The sequence below is a fragment of the Macrobrachium nipponense genome, chromosome 9 (genome assembly GCF_015104395.2).
Source record: "Macrobrachium nipponense isolate FS-2020 chromosome 9, ASM1510439v2, whole genome shotgun sequence".
Classification (NCBI taxonomy): domain Eukaryota; kingdom Metazoa; phylum Arthropoda; class Malacostraca; order Decapoda; family Palaemonidae; genus Macrobrachium; species Macrobrachium nipponense.
The window spans coordinates 45,991,092-46,002,633 of NC_061110.1; the positions used below are offsets into that span (position 1 = coordinate 45,991,092).

The window sequence follows — 11,542 nt, forward strand, 5'->3', positions numbered from 1 at the left end:
CTCGGCCACTTTGATGAATGATCTTGCTTTCAACAGTCAACTTGACCCACTCCAACACCGCCGTAGTTCGCCGTCCTATGCTTGTTAGAGCAGTTTCCGTTACAGACAGTCTGATAACGTGTCTTGTTTTAGGGCTTCACACGTAGTAATCTGGCTTAACATCGAGGCTTCTTGAAGGTCCTGTCCTGTCCTGTTCTGTGGAATCTAAGATTCAGTCCAATTTTAAATGACAAATTGCTTCATTTGTTTGAGAAAAACTCAACAGAATTAACAAAAGAAGAAAACCTCAAATACCCCTGACGATCGTATATAAAATATATCTTAGGATTTTATCAAGGTTGAAAACAATTCACACGGGTTGGCTGCTACATAAAATCTAAACCCGAAAGGTCACATGGCAAAACGCTCACCAAAGATAAGAATGAATAATATAGAAATAAGTGAGGACATGCTATATGTACCCAGTATCCACAAAAGACAATATACTAACACTGCTCCAAATACCAGAAATTTTGGCAAGACATGTAACAAAGAATTTGTATAGCCAAAGTGTAGGAAACATTACAGTTTACAAGAAGGTCAAGCGCTGGAACCTACGAGGTCATTCAGCACTGAAAGTGAAATTGAGTAAAGCAGATTTGTAGAGATGTAACGGGAGAAAAAGAATATGAACGGAATGCAAGAGGTTGCAGCTTGGAGCCGAAGGGACGCTGCAAAGCACCTTTAAGTAATGCCTGCAGTGCACCGCGTGAGATGATGGCACTAACCCCCCCCCCCTCCCCACGAGGGAATTAGCGCATAATTAAATAATCAAAATACACCCATATTGATATGGTGATGTCAAGATGCACAAATATTGTTATTAATTATGATGATGTCCCAGAAAACATTTAGGACTATAGGGTGATTACGACACAGTCCTAATATACGAAAGTTATGACTTGAAGAACCTCATTCGAGAAACCTATAAACTGAAATGGACAAATAAACGGGGCCAGCCAGATAGACCACGTGAGGTCCGACATGAAGGCCTCCAATATTAAACCTGGATGATGATAAATCCGTAAAGGAAGGAAACAGAGCACATCCTTTCCCAACTCAGTCAAACAAGTTAAACACCATGAAACCAAAGATAGCCTATCCACTAATACAAAATTACCCCCTTTAGTTCTCGAGATATCTGGAAGCTTATTAACGGTACGGGTACGGTACGCCACTAACCGTTTCACAATCTTCCAACCGGTAAAAATTCTGACTCCCAGTTTCCCACAAAGATATACTGTAAAAGTCGCCAACATGACCAACCGGTTTGAGCAACCCTTCATACCATTCGGTTTCAGAATGTGGAATCCACCACCGTTTATTTCTTCTTCCGGAATACGTAACCCAATCTACCTATTCTAAAGACGGGTATGAGATCAGCTATTATAACACGGGTTAGGTTCATTCAAGCCTTCTTGTTACACAAACCTGTTTCATTATGTTCCACATAAAAATTTGAAACTGCTAATGGTTCAGTACATTCAAATGTGATAGGGGAAAATAAAATTATCTCTAGATACTTAGAAACTCGGAAAAAAAGTATCGAAGCGAGTTCTGTGTATATATGAACAAGAAATCGAAAGTTTCCATCCATCAAGTTGTCTGTCACATTACAATGCAGGTGCTAGAACAACCCTCCATTCCTACCCAGGATTACCCCAAGAAATCTTGACAGTCCTTGGCTGGCGGTCAACGACAGGGTGGTGTGGGTTTTGCTGGAGATGGTTTAGTCTCACGAGGAGGGGTTGACACCGTGATAACCAAGGTTATTGATAACAAGGACGCTCTACGGGATATGTTTGCCTGTTTATGTCGGAAATAATACAATTTCATCTTTTTCATTAAAGCCTCACTGAAAAAACACACCACTGCATCAGAGGTGTCAACCACTGGCCTCGTTTCCAAAAAAACCGTTGTGGTTAATGTTGACCCAAGTGAAAAACTAAGTGCCTGCTAGTAAGTCGATTGCGGTGGGGCAGTTTGTGGAACACTTAACGCTTTGGAATAAATCCATTAAAAAAGGTGTGTGTGTGTGTGGGGGGGGGGGGGGGGGGGGGGGGGTGACGATATCTCCGTTTCCCAACTCGATCATTGCGACAAGTGGCATGTACCTGACTGAAAAAATCTTGGATAAAGAGAGTCACACACACAAAACACTAGATATACCTACCCAGAACAGTAATGCTGCAGTACCGTCATTGGAAGAAATTAAAATTCGGCAGGGCCAGTTATGTTCTAAATGATGACTTGAAAGGAGGTCTTTCCCAATTTTCATGGGAAAATCTTTATTTGGAAATGTTCTCACAACTTCTGATAGAGAAAACACAAGGCTTTAGTAAATAACAGAAAAAATGCGCTGCCTAATGATGTTATAGGCATCAATAAACACCGGTGACAACTGTCCATCGAAGAACCTCATATGCGCAAAAATACCTCATTCACACACCAACCCTATGAAGAATACTAAGCTTGCAAACCACAACACAAGCATTAAACATTTCTATTCTATTTTTCTCCCTTCAAGGACTGAATATATATTGCCTTTCCATTTCAATTCATTCCATCCATCTGGACTTTCCTCGTCCTCCCCATTCTCTCGGCACAATAAAACACACACACAATTAGATAGGCCTAATTACCTGGAGACTTTCCCCTTTGTAGGTGGTTCTCCCCAAATTTGCTATGACTCACTACATTTAAATAATTCCCAAGTACATCAACATATTTATTTTTATATGATGGGTCTAAAAACATTATGGCGCATCCTCCAATTATATCCAGAAACTTTCTACATCAACCCACAATTAAAGCTGAATTGGGATAATTGTGCACATTTTCTTGGCTTTAATGTTTAAATTCGTAAGCAGCTTTTGTCTTTAAGGTATCCTGACCATATAATTGAGAAAGCAATTCACAAAGCAAATGTAATTTTCTACCGAAGCCCTCAAGAGACACCCAACAATAAAATATACAAAAATTCCACACCTAGAAAGGATCAAGACAGTGACAAAGACTCTCGGAAATTCTAACCCTTTTGCATTTACTTACCCAGACACCTTAGCCAAATCCCTGATTAACATCCAACAAAAGACACCCCACATGGACACAGGCGTTTACGAAATCCCATTCCTGGACTGTGACCAATCTTACATCAGATTTACAGGAAAATCACCTCCCCAGAGATTAATACAACATAAACGGTCAGTTAGGTATGGACAACAGAACTCGGCTATTTTCAACCATATAAATGAAAATAACCACAGAATAAGCTGGAATTTGTCACATATAATTTATAGCAGCAACTGCTGGTACAAGAGTCAGATGATAGAATTGGCCTTGATTAAACAGACAGGTAATGAACATCTGAAAAGGCACACGAGATTCAGATGTCATGATAAAGTTTTCATTCAACCATAGCTTAAGAGGATTAAAGGAGGATTATCAGTGGGAGTGACCTAAATTGGCTTACCTGTGGATGATCTCTTGGTATAAATACCACCTTTCCTGTAACTTTTCTCATTCATCTACCTGAAGAGGGAAACTGCAGTCTCTGAAATATAGTATTTTCTCTCTATATTTTGGCATTTTTACGGGCTCCTATCATTAGATGGAATTCTATTGTAACAGAACATTTTCACCAGTCAATATATATATATATATATATATATATATTATATATATATATATTATATATATATATATGTTTGTGTGTGTGGACATATAGGCAACTTGATGCAACATCAAGTTACGGTGCCATAAACGCAGTTAATGACAAAACACCGACTTACGACGCGAACCTACTTACAGTGCAGCGCTGGAATGGATTCCCTGCCGTAATTGTTCGAGGACCTACTAGTAGGTCCTCGACTTACGGCAGGGAATCCATTCCAGCGCCGCACTGTAAGTAGGTTCGCGTCATAAGTCTGTGTTTTGTCTTTAACTGCGCTTATGGCACCATAACTTGATGCTGCATCAAGTTGCCTATATGTATACACAAACATATATATATATATATATATAGATATTATTAAATATATATATTATATATATATATCAATAATCTTATATATATATATATGTACTATTATGTTCATACCAGAACCCTGCAATTAGCTAGAATCTATGAATAGTTGGAACCCCTATAAAAAGCTTAAAACTGGCTATTTTGTTAGTTAAAACTCAAGAAAATCCCATTCAATATGTTTATACTTATTATTTATAACAGTTTTATCACAAAAAGTGCATTTTATGATGAAACTGATAAAATACAGTAATTTGTGGATATTTTTCACAGAAAAATACCAATACCGCAAATAGGCGAATTCCCCACGAACAATGCCAGTGGGTCAGCGAATCCTGAGTCCATGAATACAGGGGTTCGTTCACTGAATACGAGCATATGAGCATACTGAAGAATGGATGAAAAATGTTATAGAATTCGACAATGAAGTAAGAGATGAGGGTAAAAATTTCCCCACGGGCATCATATTCAGTCAGTGGGTATGGAATTACTTTCTTGCATTGGAACTGAATTTAGCTATTGTCACCAGCATATCCCTAGGAAGCTGGACCCAAGGTGGTTTCAAATGACCACTTTCAAACCATGGTAACTCACCTAATGCATCGAGCCCTTAAGAATTCCAGATATCAACAAGCAGTAAAAATCAATGTATGTACTTGTTAGGTACCTGAGGAAACCCATACATTGTACAAACTTATTTAGTAAATGCCTGATAAAATACTTCAGAAGTAAGTACTGATGCCAAGTAGTATGTTGGCATTATAAGGGAGACCCATATTAGCAATGCTTACTAAAGTCAGGGAAAATGGAATATGTAGTTGGTTAAAATTGCACTGCACACGACTGTTTCCAACAATGAAATCTTGGCTCTACTGGCAGGCTATCAAGAGTGTAACCTTTCCTGTTATCAAAGGAGGGTTTTGAATCATACTCCTATTTGGGTGCTTGCTTGATAGACTGCACTTACCTGGGGGAAAGGCCAATGTCCCTTAAGAAATATAACATGAAGTGGCAAAGATTGCTAATTGACAATACTAAAATACTAAGCTGTTTAACTACAAGGCCATAAGGTTACTGAATGACAAATACATACCAATACCTACTTAATAGAGGACCAAATAATACCTGTACTGTACTGTAATAATTATTCACAAACACAACATTCAATTTCAGAAATGGTGGAATGAAGGCCATTTTCTATTTTTGGTAGGGAATATGAGGCTAATTACCAATAGCAACAGGAAGATCTGTGTTGTACGTATTGTAAGTCCATTGTTGTTGATGCTTTTAAAGTGATCTGTAACCATAGACATTGATGGCTAAGTGTTGTTCACTTATTGTGCATGTGCAATTTGTTTTTGTTACAGAATACAAGGAGTCCCCAGGTACGACGGGTTCAGCTTACGATGTTCAATTACATTAATCAGAAATTATTTCCAGGGTTACGATGCCTACAACGCTGATCTGGCAGAAGAAATATGACACCAAAAATGCAAAATAAACAATATTTGAAGTTTTTTTTATGAAAAATGCAATAAGAATGCAGTATACATAGTTTTGAATGCACCCAAAACATTAAAAGTAAGGTTTTCTTAGGATTTTTGACGATGTTCTGGCTTATGACGCGTCTCAAGAACAGAACCCCTATCGTAACCCGGGGACTGCCTGTACCTAACTTTCTGCCAATTTTTGACATTTCCAGATACATTCTTCCTTGGTTAATTTAACAATGGCTGCTTTATGTGGAAGAACTTTCGATGGCAAGGGTACTAATTTCATTACCAATAGCATCAGGAAGGCCTGTGTTGTACTGTAAGTGCACTGTTGTTGCTGCCTTGAAAGAAATCTGTAACCATGGCAATTGACTGGTAAGTGTTGGTCACTTATTGTGTATATGCACTTTGTTTTGTTACATAATAGGTAACTTTCTAGTCAATCTTTGACGTTTCCAGACACATTCTTATTTGGCCACTTCTTCATTCAACTTCATATATATTTAGTTTAACAATGGCAACTCTATGTGCAAGAACTATCAATGGTAAGGGTACTAATTTCATTAATTTTATGTGCTAAATCAGCAGTTAAAGAACTTTATCTAACTGGAAGTGCCATAATCCCTTCTACTAACAAATACCTCTCCCAAAAGCCGTGAACTACCAGGACTGAGAATACTACCACAGTAGGTCCTGCATGTCGTAAAAGGCCAGCTGCTGCCTTGCAGTCTTACTTTTTTTAGTGGAAACTGTAGAAACTGCTGCCTTGCAGGTGGACTTTTTAGTCGAAGGCAAGGCCCACTACCAATAACTGTGGTTGATGACAGCAAGGGCAAGGGGTCGTAAAAACCCCTTTGCCAAATAATAAACCATGCCTGATGTTGTAAGGAAAGGCACACCAGGCAACCAACCCCTTAGTGTCAGGATAATGGTGGGAAAAAAGAAGTCTAGAGAGAGAGAGAGAGAGAGAGAAGAGAGAGAGAGAGAGAGAGAGAGAGCTCCCAGCCAAGTGAAGACCCAGTGACCTAGGTTAACATAAGGTAAGGAGCAGCCCTACATAATCTTACTTGCGACACATTTTCCCGCCATGTACTATCCTTTATTTTCATAATGGCTTATCTTGCGGATTATGGATCTTAGACCATTCCTGCTGGTGCACTTCACTTGTTTTTGGTTTCCCTTAATAAACCACGTTCCAAAAACTTGATGTAAGAATGATAAAACATGAGATGACTACATGGAATGTCTATGGTTCATTTACTTGCCGCAAAGTCAAAGGACTCTGAAATATTGTAATACTATGAGTAACATGCTACTGCACCAAACTTTAAAGAAAAGATGGGATTTCAAACTCCTGTACTGCATTTTTATTACCATCGCGGAGTTCTGAAAACATCGTTTAAAGAATGGGGATATGCACTGGAGGAGGTTAGTCTTAATAGGTTTGCCAGTAGATTTGTACCAGTCTTAATTGCAGGAACTACTTTATCCATTTCGTCAGGGGGCTTACTCTGTTTCAGACATTGTTGTGCATCATATTTGAATTATTCCTGCACCTTATATTTCCATAGCTTTAGCTGTCTGCATTTGATTGCAAGTATTTTGCTAGAACTTCAATATATGAGACAGTTTTTAATTACAAAATTTAAAGATTTTGTCCCAGCTACTACTTTCTCTTCATATGATAGACAATAAATATTAACAGAAAAATACCAATTTACTAATTTATTATACTGCCCAGTTTTAAGGGATAACCATAAAAAGGTATTAGGATGTGAAAAATCACTAGGATAAAACACTTTCAGCCTGAATGGGTTACCTCAACAGCTCTAATGGATTGGACTAAAGCACATTAAACCCTTAATAGAACAAAATGGTTCAGAAGCCTAATCTGATGAAATTTAAAACCCAGAGTATTTTGACGCACCCACCATTTCTGCCTACCAGCACTAAAATACTGTAACAAAGTTGAAGATTTTCTGGATTACTAGTAGTGTACTACATATGTAAAATAACATGATAACTGTAAGATATTGTCCTGCAATCTAATAATTACTTCAGAAATTAACAAAATGCATTCATTGATTGGACAATACTTTTCTTCCTGCTGAGTTATAAAATTCTAGAATATGCATCATCAGGCCCATAAAGTAATATATATATATATATATTTTTTTATCAAATGATCAACAATTTCTCACAGGACCTAAAGGATATACGCTTTTCTTTGCTAGCTGTGTGCTTGCTATGGCTAGTGCTGTGCAATGACAAACCTTTGATATCCCACATAACCCCAATCTGAGTTCATGATTCTGTGAAGAATGTTCACCGTACTATATATAACATAATTTACGAGTGAAATAATATGACCCACTTCTAACTAGCCTGAATGTGAGCAGGACCTGAAACAACTAACCATCAGGGGGTTATGTAATTTTAAATGTGAAACAGTCTATGATTTTTCTGATAGTCTGACCACTCAAGGGTAAACAATGCCCTACTTGCAAATGTTGAGGCTCGGAAAATAGCTCACTTTGTGATTTTAAATATGGAACTGGGTCCTTCTGATGGTTTGCAACATGATTTGGTTAATCTGACAATCACTACTGTAGGAACGGTTGATTGGTTCCTTAAAGGCCTCCTGACTATTAATAATGGAAACCATGGGGAAATCTACGTGTGAAGGTAAGAGCGAGATAAAAAAAAAAAAAAGTACATATGTGCATGCTCACGTTTTCAAGTTACCCGATTCCTGTTCTAGTTTCGCCCCTGCCCTACTAAGGACCCGATGCCCTAGGTTAGCTTAAATCACGCTAAGTTTGATTACGATGAATTCCTGAACTTCTTGATATACGTCGAACGCAGTACATTTTTTTTTTTTGGGGGGGGACGCCTATGCGGAGCTTGGCCGCACTAGTCGGGCGATTTCTGTTGCCTCATTTTCAGGCACATGAGCTAATTGTAAGAACGTAGCTGTAGGTAATATACATCTTGATTTTTTCTGGATCTAACACCTGTTGGGGAGCGCGCGCACGCACGCACGCACACACACACACACACACACATATATATATATATATATATATATATATATATATATATACATAATATACACACACACACACACATATAATGGCAAGCCGTACAGAAAAATAACGACGAGAACGCAACCGACAGCTGATTGGTTCACCGGTAAACAAGTAAGCGGTATCCATTATAGCAATAATTGCTGGAACTCTTTCCTATACTCCCGCAAACCGACAAACGCCAACAACTAAACATTGCCTTCTCTTCCTTATTCCAAATAAGAAATTACATAAATAAGTATAACTACCAATTTCCAATAACAAATTTTTAAAATTACAAAAACTAAAAAAACTACCAGGTAGGCTAATTCTACTAATTTAAAATCCCTGCTTTGGTTACCAGGTAGGATAATTCTTTTAATTTAAAATCTCTGCTTTGGGAAGTTGATATACAAAGAAAACCAGCACAGTAAAACAGGGTTCTTACAATTTTATAAAATCAAGACATCAAATAGCACAGAAGAGCAAAACGTACAGAACTACAGGCTTAGGGGAAAAAAATCACAACACAAGCTAACGTTCAATCGTAGGCTGTGAATGCATACAAAAGATTCCAAGCATGCCCTGTTTATTTAACTACTGTTCCGACACTCTTGGATTAGGAAGGAGTCAAAATGAGCACTTCACGACCAATTTAACGGCCACCATTAATTCAGTCTTCGAACTGGCTATGCATACCCACGGCATAACGTTAGCACACCAGCGGTAGCATAGGTGTATTTAATCACCGACGTCATTCACAGCCTAGGTATATTTAAGCTAACCCATTCATCGAATAATCTGTCGAATAAATGGTCATTACCTAAGCCTAGATCTTAATACATTTCAAGACTAGGCTACTTAAAAGAGGGCAGTGTCACTAGACAATAATCGAGTGGACCAGACTTGCCTGCCTGGTAGCGGCCTAGCTATGATCCTATAGGCTACCTAGCTAATAGGAAATGCCGAGTAGAAGCAGCTTGTTTATTCAATAAAATATTAACTGGCGAGGCAGTTTTGCAGTGATATGACGTAGCTGACTGGCTATTTCCTTGCCTACATAAACATGTAACTGTAGAACATACCACAACGTGGGTATCCAGCACAGCCTTGAGTAGGTCCCATCTGGTTACTTTACGTCGAATAGGGTATCCTACTTTCGGCATGACACTGAATTCAAGGAAACGTAGTATTTCCCGTATCAAAACTACACAATGCAATAGCCATATTATTTACCTTTATACTATGAAAATCTAGACGTTTTCGAACATAACTCACCTGACTCATTGGAGATCCTCATTGCTGCTAATCCATGATAAGCATCTACAATAAATGATAGAAGTTTATGATATATCCAAACACACACACACACAAACACACGCTTCAGGTTTTTTTTCCCGAGGGGTTCTCTTAAACACACACAAGCGTTATCATGAGAGAGAGAGAGAGAGAGAGAGAGAAAGAGCGAGAGACCAACCCTCCTCCTTCTCCTCTGCTCTGCACTCGGCTTAAATATTTATTTTTTTCTTTTTACTTCCCTCGATTCCTCTTGGGAGGCACTACCGCACTTTAAATCGCATCCACTTTTATTATCACTTTGAAACTCCGTATGGAACCTTTCATGCACTCGCAGGAGCCGTAGATTTAATTATTATGCGGCCTCTCACTCACAGAAGCCATGCGGAGAAAATCGACACAGATACTCATGCCGCGACACCTTCACAAACACTAACACAAAAACCCTACATGTGGCACCACCGCAACACTGACGAAAGGAAAACGACGGCAACGCTGCGATCCACTCTCGGTCACGTGACCACCTATCCCGTGCGACGATTGGCCCATGCTCCTCCACTCCACCGTGGCGGGAAAACATCACAGGGAACCGACATTCAAAAAGGAACCCCAAAAAGCTCCCCCCCAAAAACCCCACGCATTCTCAAGACTCACATCGACCCCTTAACACGTACATAGGTTTATCAAAAAAGACGCTGGCAGCCACTGTTCTTCTTAATCTTTAATAGTGGCTCTAATTCTCCATCTTTATTCCTTTTCCTCATTAATGTACGAATTATCTCCGTCATTGTTTCGGCGTTACCCCCCATACCCCATCCCCTGTTCATCGAGTCTGCTGCCTTCTTACATTCTTTGTTGGCTGAACTCCCGAGACACGATGGCTGCTGCTTCTGCCGTTGTCTTAATACATTTCATTTTACAAAAGTAATAAGGTTAAGTTATTAGAGATTGATTCGAGGAACGGAAAATATGCCAGGAACTATCGAAATTGACTCAAAAGTCAGTGTAATTGGTTGTACGGGTGTATGTATGATGGTGTTTAAACAATCTTAGGCGCAATCTCATTACCCATCAGCAATTATTTAAAAAAAAATACCAAAAGTAACATTACAGGTACTTTAAGTACCACACATATGAAAAAGGTAAACAATTCATTAGAGTAATGCCTGCTTTATAAACCTGTAGGTGACGGATTAGATTTCAGCTTTCTGTATTGGTAATCAAAGCCATAATTTCCTATAAACTATGGCGTTGCTCTTGCATGCCAAGTTTGCCAAGCTTCTCCATTGTCCATCCCATGGTTGTGTGACTTGTGTACATTTCTTACAAAGACTGTAAGTGATGAGGTCATACATTGTGCGATTTCTATAAAAGGCAACTTCGTTATCCTTGATACGATTTTACAAAACACCTTTGATTATTTTCATATGACTGTATATTTATTGAATTTTTACACTCATTTTCTACCTCTAAAATGATAGAAATGTTATCGTCAAGTCCCAAAAAACATGCATGTTGCAGTTAAAAATTTGATTGATACAAGCGTTCGAACATTCAATCCTCACAAGTGACATCATATCACGTGACTATTTCTATCTTCCCATCCAACAACAGCTCTTACGGCT

General features: G+C 38.6%; 1 protein-coding gene across 6 annotated transcripts in view; it reads right to left on the bottom strand.

Annotated features, from left to right (window-relative positions):
- LOC135217915 (collagen alpha-1(I) chain-like) overlaps nucleotides 1–10,348 on the bottom strand; it is a 494,010-nt gene extending 483,662 nt beyond the window's left edge. For all 6 annotated transcript variants that reach the window (XM_064254000.1, XM_064253999.1, XM_064253995.1 and 3 more), the window contains exon 1: nucleotides 9,900–10,348. The gene's annotated coding sequence lies outside the window, so the exon portion shown is untranslated. The remainder of the gene's footprint in view (nucleotides 1–9,899) is intronic.
- Nucleotides 10,349–11,542: the final 1,194 nt, after the last annotated feature.